At 38.3% G+C, this 24714-nt stretch overlaps 1 long non-coding RNA gene across 1 annotated transcript in view; it reads right to left on the bottom strand.

Annotated features, from left to right (window-relative positions):
- Positions 1–24714, bottom strand: part of LOC129150494 (uncharacterized) — a 222583-nt gene that overhangs the window by 98285 nt on the left and 99584 nt on the right. The window contains exon 2 of the long non-coding RNA XR_008557247.1: positions 3237–3310. This is a non-coding gene — a long non-coding RNA (uncharacterized LOC129150494). The remainder of the gene's footprint in view (positions 1–3236; positions 3311–24714) is intronic.

The following is a 24714-nucleotide window of genomic DNA, read 5'->3' as shown; positions in this document are numbered from 1 at the left end:
CTGATGCACAAAATTCGTGCAAGAGTAGGCCTTCCTTCCCCCGCTGCTGGCATCAGCTTCCCTCTGGCACCCAGAAACCGACTTCCCTCTGGCCGCCGGCAGGCACCTGGGACGTGGGCTTCCCTAGCAGCCCCAGATTCGTCTGGTAGGTCGTCCAGGAAGGATGTCCGGTCTAATTAGCATATTATGCTTTTATTATTATAGTTTCCTTAAATTAGTTACTAGCATCCTTTTTCTCCTCGGAACAAATGAACCTTCCCAAAACTGACTACCCACAGCAAAGAGTCAATGGAACAGGACAGACAACAGTAGTACCTAAATGACTGGTTTACATCTGAGTAAGGAAAAACAAAAGGTATTGGTATTCTATTTTAACATGTGCGTTATAATTAAGTAGAAAGATAAGAAAAGGCATTAGTCTAAAATGCCAAAATAACACAACTTGGGTGCATCTTGAAGGAGTAGGGGTAGCTAAAATGCCAGAAGTGCTCTTCTGTTAGATCTGGCAGGAGTGCTGTTCATTTAAGAGTGAAACCCAGGATCTATATATAATTGCATTTTAAAAAACAGGTAGCATACAGCATAGAGAACATAGTCAATAATATTCTATTAACTAGGCGTGGAGCTGGATGGATGTGGGATTTATTGGGCTGATTGCTTATTAAGTTATGTTTGGTCACTGGGGTGAACACCTGAAACTAATATAATGATGTACGTCAACTGTAATAAAAAATAAAAAATGATTTAAAAAAACAACGAAGAGCAACAGGGTACATTAACTGTCAACAAACATCTACTAAAAGAGAAGATTAACATTATAAGGCTCATGGGACTCAAAATAGACATAAGATCAGCCAAGTAGCAGCACAGAAAATGTTTCACTAGGACATCAAACCATCTTAGCTTTGTCTGAAAGTTTCCCTAGTTAACACTCCGGGTTTATAATTTAAATTGTCTGCTTCATAAAAGTGTGAAGTGTAAAAAGTTCAAACTATTGGATGTTTTTAAAAACTGATGTCATTGGAATATTTGCAACCAAATACCAGGTGTCACAAATCCAAAATTAAACTAGTAAAAGAAAGGGAGAAGTAACTAAACAGTCTCACAAACTCCATCTTCTAAAGCCATAAAGTAATCTTATGAAGGAAACCACTTTGCATATATTTGCTATTACTTTAAACACCCCTAAAACAGATTTTTAGACCACAGCTCCCAGGTCCATATTTGAAAGTGACAGTCACATTTAGAACAGAAAGAAAAGATAGGTGACAGTCTCCAGCCAGTCAGGAATAGAAGAGAGAAAGACCATAAAAAGAACACAAACAATACAAGCAAAGGAGTTGAAGTCCATTGAAGTAGCAAACTAAACTATTTCACTGACTTTTTTTGTTTTTGTTTTGTTCTTATAACACATTGGATTACCTCCATATTAACATGTAGATAAAAGCCATAAAATTCTTTCAAAAAAACTAAATTTAGAAGGAGAAAACTAGAGAAACCAGGTACTCTAGATGCCTGAAGATCTCATGAGAAGGAGAAATGGGGCACTGCAGAAGAGAATGGTTCATGATCAGGAGGTTGGAGTTATTGAAGGCAATCATCCATTTCACCTCTTATATAGAACACTTCTTACATTTAGTATTCAAAAGGCTTCTAACCATTCCTGAAAGACCCATCTCTTCTCGGAAAGAGTTTAGATCTGTTATAGTTACTTTAGAATCCTAGATACATGGGCCCACTTCCATCTCCCATGAACTATTTTCCAAGAGGTGTGTTTGTGTATTTACGTGTGTGTGTGTGTGTATGTGTGTGTGTGTGTGTGTGTGTGAAATATACACACAGATTAGAAATCGTGGCACACTGACAATTGAATTTGTTGCTGAGCTTCTTTTAGAATAAAGGATACATTAAAATAATATATACTCATCATCATTTATAAAGAAAATGCAAATCAAAATCACAATAAGATACTATCCAGGATGACTATATTTTTTTTTAAAAGGAAAATAAGTGTTGTGGAGATTGTAGAGAAATTAGAACCCTTATACATTGCTGGTAGGAATGTAAAATGGTGTGGCCACTGTGGAATTTGACAGTTCCTCAAAAAGTTAAAAATAGAGTTACCATATGACCCAGCAATTCTACAGCTAGGTATACTAGTATACCCAAGAGAACTGAACACGTATTCACACAGAAACTTGTATCAACATTATTTATGATTGAAAAATGTGGAAACAACTTAAATGTCCATCAACTGATGAATGAACAAACAAAATATAATACATACAAAGAAATACTATTCAACCATAAAAAATAATGAAGTACTGCCTTGGCCAGTGTTGTTCCTTGGTTAGAGCGATGGCCTGCCCACCAAAGGGTCTCAGGTTTGATTCCAGGTCAAGAGGAGCTTGGTTGCAGCTTTAATCCCTGACCCCAAACAGGGCAAGTGGGGGTGGCAACTAATGGATGTGCTTCTCTCACATTGACTTTTCTCTCTCTCTCTCTTCACCACTCCCCCATCTTCCACTCTCTCTCTCTAAAAAAAAAAAAAAAAAAAAAAAAAAAAAAAAAAAAAAAAAAAAAAATCAATGGAAAAAAATCCTCCAGTGAGGATTAACCAAAAACAAACAAACAAAACAAAAAAAAAGTATGAAGTACTGACACATGCTACAACATGGATAAACTTTGAAAATATGCTAAGTTAAAGAAGTAAGACACAATAGGCTACATATTGCATGATTCCATTTATATTAAATGTTCAGATTAGGCAGATCCATAGAAACAGAAAGTAAATTTATGGTTGCTAGGGATAGGGAAGCAGAGAACTGGGAATAGGGTATTTTTTTGGGGGGTGGAAAAATGTTCCAGAATTAGTGGTGATAGTTTCACAATATCACTAATATACTAAAATCCATGGTAGGATACACTTTTAAATGGTTAAAATGGGGAATTTTATGTGCTGTAAATTTTATCTCAATAAAAACCAAGAAATTAGTATATGCACATTTTGTTTCTATGCTATCATTTTCCAAGTCCACTATATTAAAATACCTCCACAGATAATTAAATGAATTCAAAAAGTGAATAAAATGTTCAATTCTCTGATCTGAGCAACAGGATTTCTTCTGATTCTTACTTCATAATGTTTGAATTCCCAAATGAATATATGTTACTTTTCTCAACCTTATAAAATATGTAAAGGAATGTAAGACTTTAATGTATAACATTTTACTTACATGATAATGGTCTACCATATCCCTTAGATTCCTCCTGGCAGAGGGCAAACTTTTTTTCTAATGGCCATTATAACCTTAGAAAACAGAGAAAAAAAGATAAAAATTACAGTGTAATTTCATATAGATCTAATATAGTTGATCTATATTAATTGTCCCTTCTATGCAATGTATTTTTAATCTTTATTGTTGAAAGTATTACAGATGTCCCCTTTTCCCCCATTGACCCCCTCTACCTGCAACCTACCCCAGACTTTCACCTCACTATTGTCTGTGTTCAGGAGTTATGAATATACACACATATTCTTTGCTTAATCTCTTCCTACCCCCAACCCCTTCCCTCTGAGATTCATCAATTTGTTCCATGCTTCCATGTCCCTGGATTTATTTTGTTCATTAGATTCCACATATACTAGTAAGTAAGATCATGTGACATTTGTCTTTCTCTGACTGGCTTATTTCACTTAACATAATGATCTCCAGGTCCCTCCAGGCTGTCTCAGAGAGTAATAGATCGTTCTTTTTATAGCTGCATAGTATTCCATTGTGTAAGTATATCACATCTTTTTATCCATTCATCTACTGTTGGGCACTTGGGCTGTTTCCATATCTTAACTAGGGTGCATATATTCTTTCTGATTGGTTTTGTGGGATTCTTAGAATATATTCCTAGAAATTGAATCAGTGGGTCAAATGGCAGTTCAATTTTTAATTTTTTGAGGAAACTCCATACTGTGTTCCATAGTGGCTGCACCAGTCTGTTCCTATCAGCAGTGTACTTTTCTCTACATCCTCACCAGCACTTGTCATTTGTTGATTTGTTGATGGCAGCCATTCTGGCAGGTGTGAGGTGATACCTCATTGTTGTTTTAATTTGCATCTTTCTGATGATTAGTGACTTATACAATATATTTTATTATTTTATTGTTGATATATTATAGATGTCTCCCACTCCTTCCTTACCCCCATCCTCCCAGTTTCTACCCAACCCCACAGGTCTTCACCACCCCATTACCCATGTCTAGGGTTATACACATCCTATATAATAAAAGGCTAATATGCAAATCGACCGAACAGCAAATGACCAGTCACTATGATGCACACTGACCACCAGGCAGCAGACACTCAATATAGGAACTGCCTCCTGGTGGTCAGTGTGCTCCCACAGGGGGAGCAGTGCTAAGCCAGAAGCTGGGTGTATCTTCCACTCAATGGTTTGATAAAATATGGTATACCTTTCATTTCTCTTTCTCAATATCTTTCCTCCCATCACAGCATAACTTTCAATAAATATAGGGAAGCAGGGAGCGGGCCTAAGCCATCAGTCAGACATCCCCCAAGGGCTCCCAGACTGCAAGAGGGCACAGGCCAGGCTTAGGGAGCTCCCCCACACCAAGTGCACAAATCTCGTGCACCAGGCCTCTAGTAAGTATATAAGTTCTTCTGTTTATCTCTTCTCATCCTCCCATTCCACACTGAGGTATGTCAGTCTGTTCCATGCCTCCATGCTTCAGGTCTTATTTTGTTGGTCAATTCATTTTGTTCATTAAATTCCACAAATAAGTGAGATCATGTGATATTTGACTTTATCAGATTGGCTTATTTCACTTAGCATAATAGTCTCTAGGTTCATCCATGCTGTCCCAAAGGGTAAGAGATCTCTCTTTTTAATAGCTGCATAGTATTTCATTGTGTAAATGTCCCACAGCTTTTTTATCCACTCATCTACTGATGGGCACTTGGGATGTTTAAAGGAGAGCAACTCAGAGTAGTTGAATATCTTCTAAGCAGGACACTCCAATTCCCTTTCTTTAAGCAGGTACTTTTTTCCTTTAAATTTTAAATTGATTTTAATTCTTTTTCAACGGCTTCTATAATTTGTTTAAATGTGACTAAGACAAAGAACTAAACACTAAAAAACATTATCTTAGGGTTAATGGATATAGTATTTTGCTAAGAGTTTAACTTTTAGTAAAACCATAATAGTGATTACTTAACAATTCATTAACAAAGGCCAAAACATATCCCCATTACCCAAGCAATGTCTGTGTTTTCAAATCAAAAGCTTCTCCACTCAGAGTGACAGTAGAATGACTGACAGGAGAGCACCTGCACCTGGCACTTCCTGGGCTGCTCTGAAGAGCCTGGATACAGAGAAGCAGGGGATGAGGGAGGGATGCAAGCACTCAGGATGCAGGAATCCACTGAGGCCATCCCATCACTGTGCTTTGACTTTTAAAAGAAACAACTTGTACTTGCCCAGCTCAAACACCTGACCCTGCTTTTCACTCCAACTTCTTCCCTGATGTGGTTATATGGTAATGAAGGAAGGAGAGGTGACACCTTTCTCTGTATTGACTGAACCCTGAGGGGTTAGGAAGAGCAAAGAGAAGGAAACGGAAATGAACAGAAGAGAGCCACTTCCAGAGGGCAGTGGGTTTAGCAACCATTTTTCAGTCAGGGTTGCCCCTCTAACACCATCTGAATAAGTGTCAGTAAAAGTTCTTTGGATTGAGCACCCAGCATTCCAGCCTCTCCTTTGGGCATCAAATAGGACCTCACCCAATCCCTCTTCAGGGCAAGTGGATCCTCCCTCATGTCTGATTCTTCTGGAGGTTGTCAATCATACTAAATCACCCCCCTCACAGTCACAAAATAAAGTAAAATGTACTCTCTCTCTTATATACAACCCGTATGTAGTAGTGGGCACATGATCTGAGATAAACTAAAATTAGATACTCATTTGGGATTTTACCTCCAAAGAGGAAACCTCTGGTGGCAGAAAGCAACACCTAAAGACTTGGGCCTCAAGTTTCTGATGTTAGGGTGCCTGTAGCTGCCCAAGTTGCCTCTCCTAAGGTCCAATTTTTCAAATCTTCCTTTAATTCTCTGAGCAATCTGCTATGTCGCCAATCTATGCCTTTTCCTTCTTTAGCTTAGTCAGAGCTCTGCTACATCTTAACTGATGTAGCAGAGCTCATGTTCATGTTCAGAGTATTTGAGGCAAATATAACTCATAGAAATGCCCCTGAACTTGGAAAAGAGGGGAGAGTAATGGCAAAAACTCCCAGTGTTGATTGTTTTAACCCTAAGGCCCATATTTCACAACTACAAAATAAAGATTTGAACTTAGAGATGTTTTTTTCCCAGCTCAAACATTCTACAGCTCAATCAATGAAAGAGAAGTGAGTTGGAGGATAGGAGTGTGATGTTCCACAATAGATGTGCTTTGCCAATATAACTTCAAAGGACTTGGAGGAACTTTTTTGAAAGAACTTTGAGGCCCTTCAGTACTGAAGCCCTCTGCCATTGCAAGGACTCAACTATCAGCTATCAGAACCTAGAGAGCTTTTGCCAACAAGACCAGATGCCACAGTCCAAGGTCACATTCATGCCGACTGCAGCTGCTGCCAGTGAGTGGCTGATGCCTTAAACCCATATGGGGGTCCTGCCAATATCTGCCATTTATAGAAAGGTATCAGACATGGTGACCTTGTGATTCTCAGGCATCCAGCCACTATCACTTTAGTATGAAACACTCTTAGGATCTGAGGGAGAGAAGAGATTGCCAGCTTTTGCATATATTTCTTGAGGAGAATGAACAGAAGTTTCCTACCAGTAAGCTTTGTAGGTTTTGCTCCCAAACGATATGTGTAAAGAAAGCAAATCATTCTGTGAAATTTTCTAAGCTCTAGGTTCCAGTATGCTGCGCCCAGGTATCTCTTCTCAGGGGGCTCACAATGTGAAACTATGGGACAGCTATGCCCCAGAAGCACAAGAGAAAAACCAAGGGTGGTGGAAGCTATCACACTTCCTAAAGAGCCTCAGGAAATGAAAGTAGTTTTCCCAACAACAATGATTCAACTTGCACCAACAAATGGTATTAGTCCCAAGGAACTCTTAACTTCTAGAAAATGTGTAATGGAAATAAATGGGATGATTCAGGGCACCATCTCAAGTTCTGCTGACCTTGTGATTGGAGAAACTCTGAAGAATGAAAAATGTTTTTGAAATTAAGACTTCCCAAGCTAATTTGGATGTCCAGAAAATAGAAGTCCAAAGAAAGAATGTCACTAAATTTTTTAAATTTCTCCTGTACATTTCTCTCTTCCATTGTTAAATTATACCAAAGCCCAACTCAGTACTGCAAATGAACAGAAGGCTCATTAACAAGACAACGCTATAATAGTTCTCAAATTTAATTGTGGCATTACATGTGGGCCCAGAAGAATAGCTATACTTAAGTCTTGCCAATGAGTATAGAATCAGGCTGAAAAGACCTAAACTGCACACAGACAGGCAAGAAATGGTAAAACAGCAAACAATAAAGAAGAAGAACATGAACAGATCTTTATCTCCTTTTTACTCTCAGCTACTGAATATGGGTAAGAAGGAATGAAAGAGATGGGTATGTGTAAGTATAACCCACAAATCAACACTAAAGGATTTCTGAGTACTAGAGGAAAAGCTTCTAGATGTTACCCATTCTGAATGTTATATTTTACCACATAAATTCAAGTTATAGGAGCTATTTCAAATGGAGGGATCACAGGAGAGAAGGTATTTTGCTGTGATCAATAACCAGAGTCCATTCTTGCTGAAGCATAACAGACCTAAAGAAATGGAGCTAGGTAGTAGCTCTAGGAAGTGAAATAGCTAAAGCATAATTTCAAAAACTGTGTTCTGTGTAAACCAGTTCATTGAGATATGAATTGGTGTTTCACAAACAGCCCTTCCATGATCAAATAATTTGGAGACATTCACTTCTTGGAGATGTTCAAAGAACCTTAACATCTTAAATGCTCTTGGAAGCCCTGTTTTCAAATAGCCCATTTACTTTATATAAGCTAGTTTTTCTAAAATTTATTTATTTAATGGAACCACTTTTCATTTAAAAATTATTTAAATCTTTTGAGATAGAGTTCCAAATAATGTAATTTCGGAAATGAATACCCATATAAATTAATAAACCCACAGAATGTTAAATTACCTAATGTCTAAGTTTTTAACAACTATAGACATCATTTTCAGTTTGTACATGATACCAAATACAAGAAAATTACAAGTTGAATCTGAGATTTAGTGAATTCATTTAAAATGTGGTATCTTTTAAGAAGCTAAGTTCTAATTCTGTGTCCACCACTTACTGGCTTTAAAATTATATGACTTCAATGAATCTCTGTCTTAAAGACTGAGAAAATCATTAAGATATGTGTGTAAATCATTAGCACTATATCCAGCACATAATAAATATTCAAAAAATATCTATTATGATAAGAAAATCAGTGGGTATCAACAAACTAGGTCCATAAGTAAAGAAAAGCACTTAAATAGAATTTCTCCTGAAAACTGCATATATTTCCTGCCTTAGTAAAAAAGAATCAGTGTTTAATGACATGCCTATAGGTATGCATGGCTATGTATTATTTCTATATGTTCATTAATTTACATAACACTTTATTCAGCAACTTTTTAAAGTAATAATTTATTCCTCAAACAGACCAAGTTTTCTCATGACAAAGTCTTTGTACTCATTTCCCTTTGTCTGAAATGTCTATTCTCAGGTGTGCATATGGCTTGTTCCTTGAGCTCCTTAAGATTATTTATCTGTGAGGCACTTCACCTATGAGGTCTTGCATAATCACTTTATACAAAATAACAACAGTCTCCACCCACCCACCCAAACAGTAATCTCTGCTTTTTCTCCACTTAACACCATCTGATAAACTACATATTTACTTGCTATTTGTTTACTGTCTGATTCCCCTACAAGAATATAAGGTCTTTTAAAGTCACCATTATTATGTTGCCTCTTTTCTAAAAAATGTTTTAAAAGTGCCAAGATAAAATTCAAAACTTTATCTTAAAATTCAAGCCTACAACATTAATATATTTATCCCTTACACTTCACAAATTTGTCCTTTACACTCTCTCTTCATGCATTGCATAAAACATACATCATTAATTAACTCAAAAACAGTTTCCTGGATTACATATACTTACCCTCACAAATTCTCCTAAAGTCTTTCAATTTTAAGCAGAATGGTCATATGGAGCTTGCTTTTAAAACTATTAAGCTCTTCTTCATCCCATATAAACCCTCAACTGTGTGAACTAGGCAAACAAATATATATAAACAAATTGCCCAATTAATATGTTTTTTTACACATTCCCTTATCTATAGAAGAGTTTGGCCCCCTCCCAGGTAAACATCTCATCTGGCCTCCATCCAACCTTTCTCTCCAGCCATTCTTGGGCTGTATCACCCTTGGAAATTCCTTTTTATAGTCTCAGTCAATTGTTCACAAAATCTCATGGTGCTCCAGGTTTCTCACTCAACTCTCTAAAACCACAGCCCCACAGGCACTAAATATACGATGTAACCTAGACTTTCAAGGTTCTTTGCAAATATAACAGCAACCTTTTACACTATTCTCATTTTAGGGTGTATAGTTTCAAGATGGCATAGTTTAATCTGTACGTATTTTGGAACACAAGGCAATTCTATTTAAAATTTCTATAACCTAAGTCAGGATTTCCTCTAAAAAAGCCAGTCGCAAGTGTGTGTGTGTGTGTGTGTGTGTGTGTGTGTGTAACAAAGGAATTCTTATAACAGCTTCAGTCTTCTTGACATTTATAACACCCATTTATCTTCCAGTCCTGAGATTCACCCTCTATTATTCACACACCCATGTGATCAATGGCTTCATTGCTGTTTTTATTAATAGAACATTCTTGTTTTCATATTAATCAAGTGTGGAATTTAATGTTTGATTTAATTGTAGCAATGAAGATTTATAGTGTTATTCAGAGAAATACAAGTGCTGGATTAGTTTCTGCTCTTAATTTTCTTTAATAAGTATTTATTCAGCACATGTTACATATACGGAGGACACAGCAAAATACTCATTCATGGTACATGAAGACATACATTTCATTCATGTAATATATTTCATTCCTGCTACTAAGGAATATTTTTTATCTTTATCACAGGTTAGTAGAGAGGCTTGGGTATATTTAGCTCTTGTGACATTAAGAGATATTAGAAATGTCCCTCTGGCTGAAAGCAAATGTTTATGTGTAACAGAGGAAATTCAAACGCAATATTGCAATTGATATGAATTCTTAGTTACCAATTCAATAGCCAATGCCAGCTCCCAAGTCAGAGTCTAGAGATGATAGAAAGGAATCTTCCCACCCTAGCCGGTTGGGCAGTGGACAGAGCATCGGGCTGTGGACCAAAGGGTCCCAGGTTTGATTCCTGTGAAGGGCACATATTTTGGTTGCAGGCTCCTCCCTGGCCCGGGCCCTTGTCAGGGCTCCTGCTGAAGGCAACCAATCAATGTGTTTCTCTCACATGGATGTTTCTCTCTGTCTTTTCCTCTCTTTTCCACTCTCCCTAAAAAAATCAATGGAAAAATATCTTCAAGTGAGAATTAACAGAAAAAAAGAAATGCATCTTCCCAGCCTTCTTTGCAGCTCAAGGTATTTGTCCTTTTCCTGCTCTAGATGCCAGCACACTAGGATTGATGTCATGACTTACAGCACCCTTCTGTGACCATAAATGAGCCAAAGACAAGGTCAACATCCTGAGCAAAGACTGAAAATGCCTGGGTTATTTCTGAGCCAGTGAACCACCCCCCCTACTGTCTACCTCCGGGCTCCTTGTTCATCAAATTAAACATCCTAAAGCTTTAAAACACCCTTGATTTTCTGTTACCCACAGTCAAACTCAATCTTTCTGATGTATTGGACATATATTTTCAGTTTGAATCTTAAACAGAAATCACTTTTCCCACCAAAGAGAATGAATTATAAAGCCTAACTTCACATAGTGAACCAGAGATAGCAAACAACGTAATATACTGACATATCTTGTCTAATATGCAAATTGTCCCCTCGGGAGTTCGACCCAGAGACCGGGAGTTCGATTGCTCGCTATGATGTGCACTGACCACAAGGTGGTGGTGTGGAACAAAGCAAGGCCCCAGTCAGCAGTCGGCAGCCAGGCAAGGGAGAGCCCAATCAGCCCTGATCGCTGGCCAGGCCTAGGGACCCTACCCATGCATGAATTTCATGCACCGGGCCTCTAGTGTGTGTGTGTGTGTGTGTGTGTGTGTGTGTGTGTGTGTGTGTGTGTGTGTTTATGTGTATACATATGTGTGTGTGTGTGTGTGTATAGAATATTATTCAGAGAGCTACCACATCAAGTAAATACACAAAAGTGATTCAGCAGCTTAAGAAGTCATGATTTCTGCAGAGTATAGAGGAGTGAAGCACAGTGCCTACATAAAACAAGTGATAAAGACTATAATTTGATCAGGTTTATAACTTTTAAAAGACGTAGAATAAGTACCTAAAACTGAAAAGGGACAATACCAAGGTACACTTCATGGGATTCCTAAGAAAAGACCGGTAGAACTGAGACAACAAAGAAAATGGAAGTTCTGACTGATCAGAACAGTCTCCTTCTTGACCCCTCTAGTTCAGTGGTCGGCAAACTGTGGCTCGCGAGCCATATGCGGCTCTTTGGCCCCTTGAGTTTTTAGCAAAGGCCAGCTTAGGAGACCCTAATTAAGTTAATAACAATGTACCTACCTATATAGTTTAAGTTTAAAAATTTGGCTCTTAAAAGAAATTTCAATTGTTGTACTGTTGATATTTGGCTCTGTTGACTAATGAGTTTGCTGACCACTGCTCTAGTTGGAGATTACCTCCAGTCCCTAGTAAAGTCATTGGTCCATGGAGAAGTATTTATAAGAAATTTTTATGTTTAAGTTCATTTATAACAAAGCTAATATAGTTACTGTTCAGTTTTAAGATTTAGGCATATTAAATAAATCCTTTAATTCATCCCAAATTCAAGAACCACTGATTATAATTTTACATTGCATGGACTGGATTCTACCTAATGGATTTTGCCCAAATTTTGAGGAATGCAGCTGATATCCTCTGTCTATCCATAATTAATATATAAATATTAAATATACATTATAGATATGTTTAAAATATATAAATAAGGTTATTTCCTTACATATGTCCACTCAAAATATCTCTACCTGGACCAAAAAGCAAAGTGCAGGTCTCATAACTACTTGGGCACTTCATGAAATGTCTACAAAGTGAAGTGTGAGCTACTGCTCTCAGCACATAAAACCACAGTTCCAGTCCTTTACCATAGGATGAGACTCATTTTGAAAACATTCCATGTGAGAAAGAACTGCTAATATGTGATGATCTAGCCCACCGTGTATCTATTTCCTTGCTGTACTGAAGCCTTAACAAATATGGATTTTAAACTTTATAAAATGAAACTAGTTAGTTTTTTTTTTGTGGTATCACCCTTATGTCCCACGGTGTCCCCAATGTCCCCTCATTCTCCTCCCCACTGCACCTCAGAGCTTACATTTTCACATAGCAAAATCCAGTACATGAAAATACTGCATGCACATTGGAGAATATTAGAGAGACCCAGAAAGGGTCTGACTTCTTCTAAGATGTATTACTGACATCTTTCTAACTTAATGGAGAGTATTCAATATCATTCCTTGGGCATAATGGGCTAATTTATAACACATACCAGCCTGGTCTAGTAATAGAAAAGAAAGAGCAATGGCAGAATTTTGTTCTTTCAGAGGTTTGAAGATTTTTCCATGCCAAATACTGTAAGGAGCGGCTATAGGGTTAAGCCTCGGACTGACCTGTGGCAGGACCACAAACAAGTTCCAGCTTAGAGGGCAGAGCCCTCCTAGCATAATTAAGCTGGACCTTATAGTCCTCCCTAGTTCCTTCCTAGGTAGCCAATGGGCTGTGGGAGGTGCAGCAAGTGCTGCCAAAACAAGGTGAAACTCACAAGAACATTGTAAACATGTTGACCACTACCCTTATTTTGCTTTGTGTGCTCTGACTGTAAAATAAAGACTTGGCTTGCAGGCCTTGGCGCTGTCTCTCCATCAGAAAAGCAGTGTCCTACCAAACCCCAGATGTATTCTCTTGTCTATCTTCTTTAATCCTTCATCACCCCTCCTCTGGCTCACCAAACCTGCCTGTGCTGGACGCGGCACAAAATATAGAATACCTCTTGAATTCAGGGCATTTTGCATGATGTTTCTATTTATATATGCTCAATTTCAATATATAATTTAGAAATCTGAAAATAAAGCTAGGGCCTTTTGTTATGACTCTTTTTAACTCTATCATCCATTCAAGTTATTTATGTTATTGAAGTCATATTTGAAATTACTTGGTGCATTTTCTATTGAGAAATTTGGATTATTTCCCCTTCTCTGGAATTTCTTGGACTACAATTAATGTTTTAAGGAAAGAAAATAAAAGCATTTTAATATAAAATATGCTCAAATCTTTAATAGAAAATATGCTCAATGTAAATTTGAAAGTATTCAACTGGATGACAAACTATTGTGCATGAATACTAAGCACATCAATAATAAGTAGTATGTATTGTAAACTGACCATATGCCTGGCATGTGCCAGGCCACTTCACACAACATAAACTCATACTTTATATAGGGCCTTTCTCTCCCGATGTCTTAACTAATATTCACTCCATTTGTATTTCCATATGTTAACTAGGAGGCAGGTATATTTCTATTTCATTTATATAAAAAGATTGTGACAAAGTTCACATTTTGTTTATGCAAAAATTAAAGTAACAATGCTTCAAGGAAGTCAGGAAGCAGAATGAAGTCTGTTGTCTCTATATGTTTCTAATTTTTCATCATATTTCCTCATTAGAATACATTATATTTGCCAAGCATTAGTATTCTCAAGTCTTTTCATATAGCATCTCATTTGAATCTCACAATTGTTCTATAATGTGTGAACACATTTATGTGGAACTATATCTTCCAAAAGTAAATATAAACCCATGTTTAAGATTTTTTAAAAGGATACTAAAAGGTGTTAAAAGTGACTCATCCAAGGTCACATAGCCTCAACTCTGGCTTTCCAGAGTAGGTACCATAGTCATTTCCTCTTTAGCACACAACAAAAAGCTGACTCTCCCCTTTTCTATAAAAATTTAGATATATATTGCTCTCATATCTTAAAATCAACAAGGAATTTCCACTAGACACCACTATCCCTCTACTCTCTCTTTATAAGCTAAACTATAAATACCCTGACACTGGCTTTCTAGCCAGAATACCGAATTCATTCTAAAAGTATCCTTTAAAGCAGTCATCTTGAGAATTTTAACCCTATCATAAGCATATTTCACTGATCAGCACATGCTTTAAATTTTTACATATTTGCCTTTTATCAGGCCAATAATAATGCTCTACTTGTGTCAGTTACTAAAATTTTTATGTGCTTTATTATTTTTCTAAGAAAAAGGCAAATAAAACATTTCTCTTAATTATTAAGGCAGAATTCAAGAAATTTTTGCATCTGTATTTTGTTATATAGAGAATAAATCATTGACATCCATCCATTCAAAATACAATTATATTTAATTTTTTTATTAAATGAACATGTATTATTAAATGACATGTAAAATGCCTAAAATTCTGCTTATCATGAATGCAATCAGCCAACATTTGCTTTCATTTTTAATTTTATGGTTTAGATTAATATATTTTTCTGAAGTTTTTACAGGCTGCCAGGATACAGAGTATCAAAAATGCTTAATTTAAGTAAAAATAATCCTATCTAATAAAGAGGTAATATGCAAATTGAGCATCACTCCAACACAAGATGGCCGCCCCCATGTGGTCAAAGATGGCTGCCCCCATGTGGACACAAGATGTCCGCTACAAGATGGCCGGCAGGGGAGGACAGTTGTGGGCGACCAGGCCTGCAGGGGAGGGCATTTAGGGGTGACCAGGCCAGCAGAGGACGGAAGTTTGGGGCAACCAGGCCTGCAGGGGAGGGCAGATGGGGGTGATCTGGCCTGCAGGAGAGGGCAGTTAGGGGTGACCAGGCTGGCAGACGAAGGCAGTTGGGGGGGACCAGGCCTGAAGGGGAGGGCAGTTGGAGGTGACCAGGCCGGCAGGGGAGAGCAGTGGGGGTGGGGGGGACCAGGCCTGAAGGGGAGGGCAGTTGGGGGGGACCAGGCCTGAAGGGGAGGGCAGTTGGAGGTGACCAGGCCTGCAGGGAAGGGCAGTTAGGGGTGACCAGGCCTGCAGGGGAGGGCAGTTAGGGGCAATCAGGCCAGCAGGGGAGCAGTTAAGCATCGATCAGGCTGGCAGGGGAGTGGTTAGGGGGTGATCAGGCTGGCAGGCAGAAGCAGTTAGGGGCAATCAGGCAGATAGGCAGGCGATCGATATGGACCCAGCAGTCCTGGGTTGTGAGAGGGATGTCCGACTGTCCGTTTAGGCTCGATCCTACTGGGATTGGGCAGTCGGACATCCCTCAAGGGGTCCCAGATTAGAGAGGGTACAGGCTGGGCTGGGGGACAACCCCCCCCCCCCACCTGCCCCCCCCGTGCACGAATTTCGTGCACCGGGCCTCTAGTCTTTAATAAGAGGTTTGTTATTGCATTTTAATGGCCATTTGAGTAAAGCTTGGCATTATTCAAGCTTCAAAAGCTAGAGGAAGCTAGTGAAGGTGAACACCCAGGGCTCCCGATTGTAACACCTTCAGTCTGTCCCCAACCAGAATGTGCCTCCCCAAGCCATATATTGACACCCTAACCCCCAATGTGATGGCAGTGGAAGGTAATTAGAATAGGATTAGTGCACTTATAAAAAAAGACCCCAGAGAACTCTCTTGCCTTCTTTCTGTCATGTGAGGACAAAATGCGAAGACATCTGTCTGCAACTTGGAAAAGAGCCTACAGTACCCTGATTTTGGACTTCTAGCCTCAAGAACTGTGAGAAATAAATTTCTGTTATTTATAAGTCAAAGAAGTAAAAATAAATGCTTTGGGAATTACTTTGAAAACCAGATTACAATCCACAAAAGAATATCACTTCCTTTAATAGTTACACCTCATTTTTTTTTAAATAGTAACTGTTTAATCACTCACTTTCTTTGCCAGATGAGACTCTGATTTCTTTGGACCTTTCCCAAATATAATATTTTCACTCAAAGTATGAAAATTTTTTTGTTAAATGTGATTTTTCAAGTTTGGTCAATTCCACATGAGAAATTCCAAGAATGACTTGTCCAAAGGCAGCATCCCTGAAATGAGTACAGAGTTGCCACAGTGATGTCTTGGATGTGACTATCCCTTAGTGTATAAGACAGTGATTTTCTGAACTAGCAAAAATTCAATTGCCAAGTAACTTCTGTTTCTTACAATTTAGCAAGTTTCAATTCAATTTATCAATTTTCCCATTATGCCACTTTTAAGAGAAGAGATCATTTTAACCCCAGTCGAGCATTTCAATAAATTACCCACTATAGAAAAACTAAGGATATATTATAACACCTCTTTCCTTCCGCAGAAATAATATCCTTCTGACATTTTGACAAGTTAATGAAGCATCCCTTTCCCATCTGAAAAAGTCAGTTGGCATTCCTTCATCAAGCTAGTAAGCTTCCAAGTGTTTCTTCATTTGACCCTCAGAACACCTTTTAACACTTTTCTTATGAGTGATGTCAACTGGTATGCAAGCCACTTGGTACATTCCCAGACCCTTCAAAAATAATTCCATCATATTGGCTAATCCTAGGGGGCGGGGGGTCTCTCCAGAACTGAGTGCACTTGTAAAACTATTCATAAAAAGGGTCTCTGATTTCTGTCTCTACTTCCTTTAACACCCTGGTTATATTTTACTTGGACCTAGAAACATATCAAATCTCAAAGCTTAGAATATTGATCCATTTTTCAGCTGCTCAAAGGAGCCTGTTCTCTGCAACCTCATCCTTCTTACTAATAAATTTGATTAAGGCAAATTCCCCTTTGTGAAACCAGAAACCAAATTTTTCTGCTATATTCTCAATGTTTGCATTTGGCTTCCATCTCCATTAATTAACCACTTGGATCTTTAAAAGTCTTCACCTTTTTCCTAATACACACATACACACACACATACATAAACACACATATATTTTTCATTGTTCAAAAGTCAGCAGTCAGTTGAAATGTTTAGTTGCTTGAAATTAATTTTCCATTTTTATTGTTCCAATTATTTGGCAGGTTTTATGGCTTTATAATAATTCTCCAGAACTCTTTGAACCTGTTATGATTTTTATGTTTGTGCTTGATGTTTACTTGGCAACATATTGATCCTACCAACTCTGCTCTATGAGATTTAGGCAGTGAAAATGTCCGAGATATGAATATGAAGATGACTGTCATTGATTTTGATGTTTTTATGGTCCCCAAAATAGTTTTTAAATTATGGTTGCAATCAGAAGATGTATTTTTATTTAAACTTTATTTTCAACTGTTCTTCCTGTATTTCTTTTACTGGTATACATTTCTACTTCCTTTCATAAGACAAGTTTTAAAAACTTGGTTAATTAATAAGTTCATGGAAACTATATTACAAGAGGAAGATCTTATTAATTCAGAAAAACTCACTACTTTAGTCAAGATTTTTAAACACATGTATTAATCACATAAAATCTCTTATTTCATTGCAGAAATAATATCCATTCATTCAACAAATATGCATGTAGTAGTGTTGTATATAGATTTTTGAAATTACAGAGTACACATTACTGAACTTTTCATCGTTTCTTGTAGTTCTTTAGACATTGACAGTATTTGTAGCTTCTACAGAATGGGATCGCCACAGAAAAAAATAGGGTCATTTTTAGTAGTTCTCTAAGCAAAAGCAGTAAATCAACAAATGGCATTTTCTTTCTTTGCAGCCTCCTTGCTGATTCAGAAGATGATTATTTCTTAAATTGAGATGAAAACTAGAGTTAGTTTTGAAAAAAATTATTTCAAGCCTTCATGTGGTGGAAAGATCATAAGCTTAGTGGCAAATGGACCTGAATTCCAAGCTTGACTGTGCTCCTTACTGTGGGGCCTTGGCAAGTGTGTGATCTCACTGAGTCCCAGTTTCCTTATGTGCACTATGGCTTATTATGAAAATTAAGTAACATATATAAAGTGCTTAATATGCAGTTGGTATTTTTTGAGGACATATTTTAATTAATACTCTTTATTAATGTTAGAGATCAGAATTTTGTCTTCACACACTAAGATACATATATTAATGTTTTAAATATTATACAGTAAATCCTTTTCATTATGGGATTAGATTCCTGAAAATTCCAATAGTAAGAGAATTGCTGTTGAGGAGCTTAAAAGCTTACAACGAAAAGTATTCAGTTCTATCAGGTTTTGCTGTATTTTGAAGCTGAGTTGGTAGTTGCACAAACATTTAGGATTGTTAGGTCCTATTGGTAAATGAATCCCATTATTAACATGTAATATCTATCTTTATTCCTGGCAAAATTTCTTGTTCTAAAGTCTACTTTGTCTAAAATGTAAACAAAATCTCCTGGTTCCTTTTTATTAGTTTTGGAAGATAAATATTTTCCCACCCTTTTGATTTAACTCATCTGTGATTTTACATTTAAAGTAGAACTCTTGTAAACAGGATATAGTTGGGTCTTGCTTTTCAGTTAATCTGACGATCTGCTTTTTACATGGGACCTAATTACATTTACATAATAACATATAAATATCAAAATGATTTGGTTAAAATCTAGCATCTTTCTGATAATTTTTGTTCCACTTGTTCTTTGAACCCTGTTCCTCTTTTCTTGACTAATTTTACATATAATATTTTTTATATTTCATTTTACCTTTACTGCTAGCTTATTAGCTATACCTCTTTGTTTTATCTTTTGTGGTTGCTCAAAGGTTTACAAATACCTCTTGAACCTTTCACATATTAGCCTCAAGTAATTCATCATTCTTCATACTGTAAAAGCTTGACAGTACACCTGTCCTTCACCCTCCTGTCCTTCATTCTATTATTGTCATGCATTTTACTTCTACATGTGTCATAAATCTCACAATTCTGTTATTATTTTGATGCTAAATAATAAATTATCTTTCAAAGGTTTTTAAATAAAAAAAATGTATTTTTTTATTTACCAACATTTTACCACTTCCAGAATACTTTATTCTTTTGTGTAGGTCTAAATTTTACCTGGTATCATTTTCCTTATGCCACAAGAACTGCTCTCTTTTAGTGCAAGTCTAATGGCAATGATTTTTCTTAGCTTTTGTTTTGACTGGGGGGAAAAAGTTTTCTTTTATATTTGAAATATAATTTCACTGGATATATAAGTCTAAAAAATTAGACTCCAGTGACTAATTCTAGTTTATTTTAAATGTATGTTAATATAATCTGCCTTATTGAGAAAAAATCCTTTTAGTAACAAAAAATTCCAAATAAAATTTTCTGGATAGTTTTCAAACTAAAAATTGACTTCAAATTTCCCCCCTACCCCCAAAATTTTTGCTTGCTATTTAAACACTTTAGGAATCCCTATAGATTTTATTTTTAAAAATACTTAGACAAGCCTTAGCCGGTTTTGCTCAGTGGATAGAGCGTTGGCCTGCAGACCAAAGATTCTGGTGAAGGGCATGTATCTTGGTTGCAGGCTCCACCCCAGCCTGGACCCTGATCAGGGCTCGTGCAGGAGGTAACCAATTGATGTATTTCTCTAACATGGATGGTTCTCTCTGTCTTTCCCTCTCGCTTCCACTCTCCCTAATAATCAATGGAAAAATATCCTCGGATGAGGATTAACAACAACAACAAAATATACTTAAACAAAGTGAAAGCAGAATATTTTCCTAATAAAAAGTTGTTTTTAACCTCAAGAATATAAACATTAGTTATGAACACAGGATACTGAGGAAACATGTTTTTCACTTCCAATGCAAGTGTTGTGGTATGAAGAATAAGGAAACCCAAATACATCCAAGTCCTAATCTTCCAGAACCTGTGAATATGTTAGGTACAGGGAAATTAATGTTTCAGGTGGAATTAAGGTTGCTCTATACCTGATTTTGAGATGGATGATTATCTTGTATTATCCACGTGTGCCCAATCTATATATATAAAAGCCTAAGTGATCATTACAACTGGTTGACCAGTTGCTATGACATGCACTGACCACCAGGGGGCATATGCTCAACACAGGAGCTGCCCCCTGGTGGTCAGTGCACTCCCACAATGGGAGTGCCGCTCAGCCAGAAGCCAGGCTCACGGTTGGCGAGCGGGAGCCTCTCCTGCCTCCTCTGCAGCGCTACCAAGCTGCAGCAGGCACAGTGGGGTCTGAATGAGTGGGAGGGGCATGGCGCTGGGCCCTGGCTTTGGCTCCTCCCCCACCTGCCACTTCGCGCACTGCGACATCCCTCAGATCAGCCGAAACCGGCAGTCTGACATCCCCCGAGGAGTCCCAGATTACAAGAGGGCTCAGGCCAGGCTGAGGGACCTCACCAGTGCACGAATCCATGCACCGGACCTCTAGTGTAATTATTAGGATCCTAACATGTGAAAGAGCAAAACATAAGAAAAAGAACCTCAGACATGACAGCATGAGAAGAATTTGGCTCAACATTGCTGGCTTTGAAGACTGAGGAATAGGAAACCAAGCCAAAGAATGCAAATGGCCTCTGGAGACTGGAAAAAATAAAGGAAGAGATTCTTCCAGAGAGCCTCCAGAAAGAAATGCAGCCCTACTGAAACCCTGACTTTAGCCCAATGAACCCCATTTCAGAATTCTGATTTCCAGAACTATAAGATAATAAATTCATGCTTTCAGCTGTAGTAATTTGCTATATCAGCAGAAGGAACCAATACAGTTTGTGGTACATGGGAGTAGGATGCTACTACATCAAACATCTAAAATATATATATGAGTTTGGAATAGGGAAATGTACAAGGGCTGAAAGAATTTTGAGGTTCACAATATAAAATGCCTTGAGTGTCTTCAACAGAGTTTTAGTAGGAATATGGATGTTAATGACTAAGTGAAGACTCAGAAGAAAGTGTAATCATGTTACTGTAAAACAAAATATTCATCTTTTAAAAAATATACAATTCAATAATTTTTGGTATATCTATAGAATTGTGCAACCAATGCCACAATCAAATTGCAGAACACTATCATTCCAAAAGAAAACCTCTTATCCATTAGCAGTAATTCTGCATTCCTCCCCTCTCCAAGTCCTAGGTAATCATTAATCTACTTTCTGTTCCTATGGATTTGCTGATTTTAAACATTTCTTATGAATGGAATTATGCAATGTATAGTCCTTTATGACTAGATTCTTTCCTTAATTCTCATATTACTAGCTTAAAGACATTTCTTAAATTGACATCAACACTATATGGATACAGAGATCAAATTGTAATACTTTAGACATTTCTTCAAATAAGATATACAAAGGGACAGTACACACATGGGAAAAAAAGTGCCTAACATCATTCACCATCAGAGAAATGCAAATCAAAGCCACAATGAATAAAAAACAGCCACTAGAATAAAAAACACAGAGAATAACAAGTGTTGAAGAGACTAAGGATATGGATCCCTCATATATTGCTAGTAGAAATCTAAAATGTTGCAGCCACTTTGAAACCAATTTGGTAATTCCTCAAATGGTTAAACATACATATGATCAGGAATTCCATTCCTAGTTATATGAAATGAAAACATACACAAAAACATTCAAAGGTTTTTAAATAAATAATGAATGTTTGCAGTAACATGATTCATAACAGCCCCAAATCATTAACTCAAATGGCCATCAACTGATAAACGGGCAAATAAAATGTAATATACCATGCAATGGAATATTATTTGACAATACATGATGTACTAATACATGTGACAATATAGAAGAACACTGTCAACATTATGCTAAGGTATAAAAGGCAGTCATAAAGGACTACACACTGCATTATTTCATGTATATGAGCTATTCAGAATAGACAAGTCTGTGGAGAGAGAAAATAAATTAATGGTTGCTTAGGGCCAAGGGGACGCAGGATTCAAGGGATGACAGATAAGAGTTGTGAGGTATGGATTTCCTTTAGGGATAATAAAAATGTTCTAAAATCATGATTATGAACAACAACTCTCTGACTATACCAAAAGCCATTAAATTGTACACTATAAATGGGTGAATCGTATAGTATGTGAATATTTCAATAAAGCTGTTTTTAAGAAGAAATAAAAAAGTGCAACAAAAGAAAATATCTCTTTACTGGCAATGTGTCTTTCCTGCAATAAATATACAATCCTGATGAAACAAAATAAAAATGGCAAGATTTATATTCAGACTCAAAATAGGTCCAAATTTCACTGAGTAATCAGATGTTCGAAATATAATGTTATATATTGACAGTTCTTTCAAATTTTCAGGATATTTCCAACCTTTAAAATACAATCAGACTGAAACAAGGAATCTGTTCATTTCAGGTCCAAATTAGTTCAAAGCATGCAAATATATATTAGGAGATATTTGGTCAAATCTACCATTACAGGATCACTGATCTATTTTATCTCTAAAAGAGCAGTTGAAAGCAGGTCCCTTTTATTGCCAAGGAAATCCAAGTATTTTGTCAATTTCCACTGATTGGGACAGCAATATATCCTATCATTTCTGATCCTAAACTCACAGTCAGTTGATTGATGAATTTTTTTTATTATCCTCATAGAAGGATATGGATGACTCTGATTTGCTATGTCCACCTCCTTTTCTAAAGTTTGAGAAGTCAAAAATAAGATAAATTCTATTTTATTCTGTGGTTAGCCAAACTACAAAATGGGAGCAAAACTTTCTGGGAAGTAATATCCTGACCTGCCAAATAAACTCATAAAATTAGCATAGTTGATACTTGATCAGAGATAATGTATAATATATATTTTCCATTAAAGTCTAAGTATTACTTTAAGAATCCAGTGCCATCATTAATTTTCCTTTCCACACAACTTATTGGGTGTTAAAAAAAAAAGTAATCTAATCATAATAGCTATGTATGGGGCCAAGTAGGTACTTCAAATATCAGGGGAAAACTCTATAGAGCAGCCAAACATTGGGATGTCATGGACCACCAGTGGTCCATGGACCACCAGTTGGAGAATGCTGCTGCAGAGTACATGATTGTCTAACCACTATGCTGTACATCTGAAACTAATACAAAATAATAACGATTGTAAACTGTAATATATATATACACACACACACACACATATACACACACACACACACACACACACAATAAAAGGGTAATATGCTAATTAGACCGGAGGTCCTTCCTGATGAAGCCAGGGCTGAAGGGAAGCCAGCCCAGGTCCCGGGTGCCTGCCAGCAGCTGGAGGAGAGAAGCCTGGGTCCCGGATGCAGGAGGGAAGACGGTGCCAGCCGCCAGGGGAAGGAAGGCCTACTCTTGCACAAATTTTTGTGCATCAGGCCTCCAGTGTGTGTGTGTGTGTGTGTGTGTGTGTGTGTGTGTGTGTGTGTGTGTGTGTGTGTGTACTAGAGGCCCGGTGCACAAAATTCATGCACGGAGGGGTGTGTCCCTCAGCCCAGCCTGCACCCTCTCCAATCTGGGACCCCTTGAGGGATGTCCGACTGCGTACTGGGATCGGGCCTAAATGGGCAGTCGGACATCCCTTTCACAATCCAGGACTGCTGGCTCCCAACTGCTCACCTGCCTGCCTTCCTGATAGCCCCTAACCGCTTCTGCCTGCCAGCCTGATCACCCCCTAACCACTGAGGTGTCCCTCAGCCCAGCCTGCATGCTCTCCAATCTGGGACCCCTCGAGGGATGTCCAACTGCCCGTTTAGGCCCGATCCCAGTAGGATCGGGCCTAAACGGGCAGTCGGACATCCCTCTCACAATCCAGGACTGCTGGCTCCCAACTGCTCACCTGCCTGCCTTCCTGATTGCCCCTAACCACTTCTGCCTGCCAGCCTGATCACACCCTAAACACTCCCCTGCCAGCATGATCGATGCCTCACTGCTTCCCTGCCAGCCCAATTGCCCCTAACTGCCCTCCCTTGCCGGCCTGGTCACCCCAAACTGTCCCCCATGCTGGCCTGGTCACCCCAACTGCCCTCCCCTGCAGGCCTCGTCACCCCTAACTGCTCTCCCCTGCTGGTCTGGTCCTCCCCCCAACTTCCCTCCCCTGAAGGCTTGGTCCCCCCCAACTGCTCTCCCTGGCAGGCAAGGATCCCACCCAACTGCCCTTCCCTGCAGGTCCAGTCACACCCAACTTCCCCCCTCTGCCAGCCTGGTCACCCTTAACTGCCCTCCCCTGCAGGCATGGGTCCCCCCCAACTGCCCTTCCCTTCAGGCCCAGTCACCCCCAACCTCCCTCATCTGCCAGCCTGGTCCCCCCAACTGCTTTCCACTACAGGCCTGGGTCCCCCACAACTGACCTTTCCTGCAGGCCCAGTCACCCCCAACTTCCCTCCCCTGCAGGTCTGGTCACCCCCAACATCCCTCTCCTGCAGGCCTGGTTCCCCCTACTGCCCTCCCCTGCAGGCCTGGTTGCCCCCCAACTGCTCTGCCCTGCAGGCCTGGAT

This window comes from Eptesicus fuscus, chromosome 10 (assembly GCF_027574615.1).
Source record: "Eptesicus fuscus isolate TK198812 chromosome 10, DD_ASM_mEF_20220401, whole genome shotgun sequence".
NCBI classification, from domain to species: Eukaryota; Metazoa; Chordata; class Mammalia; order Chiroptera; family Vespertilionidae; genus Eptesicus; species Eptesicus fuscus.
This window is presented reverse-complemented; position numbering and strand designations above follow the sequence as displayed.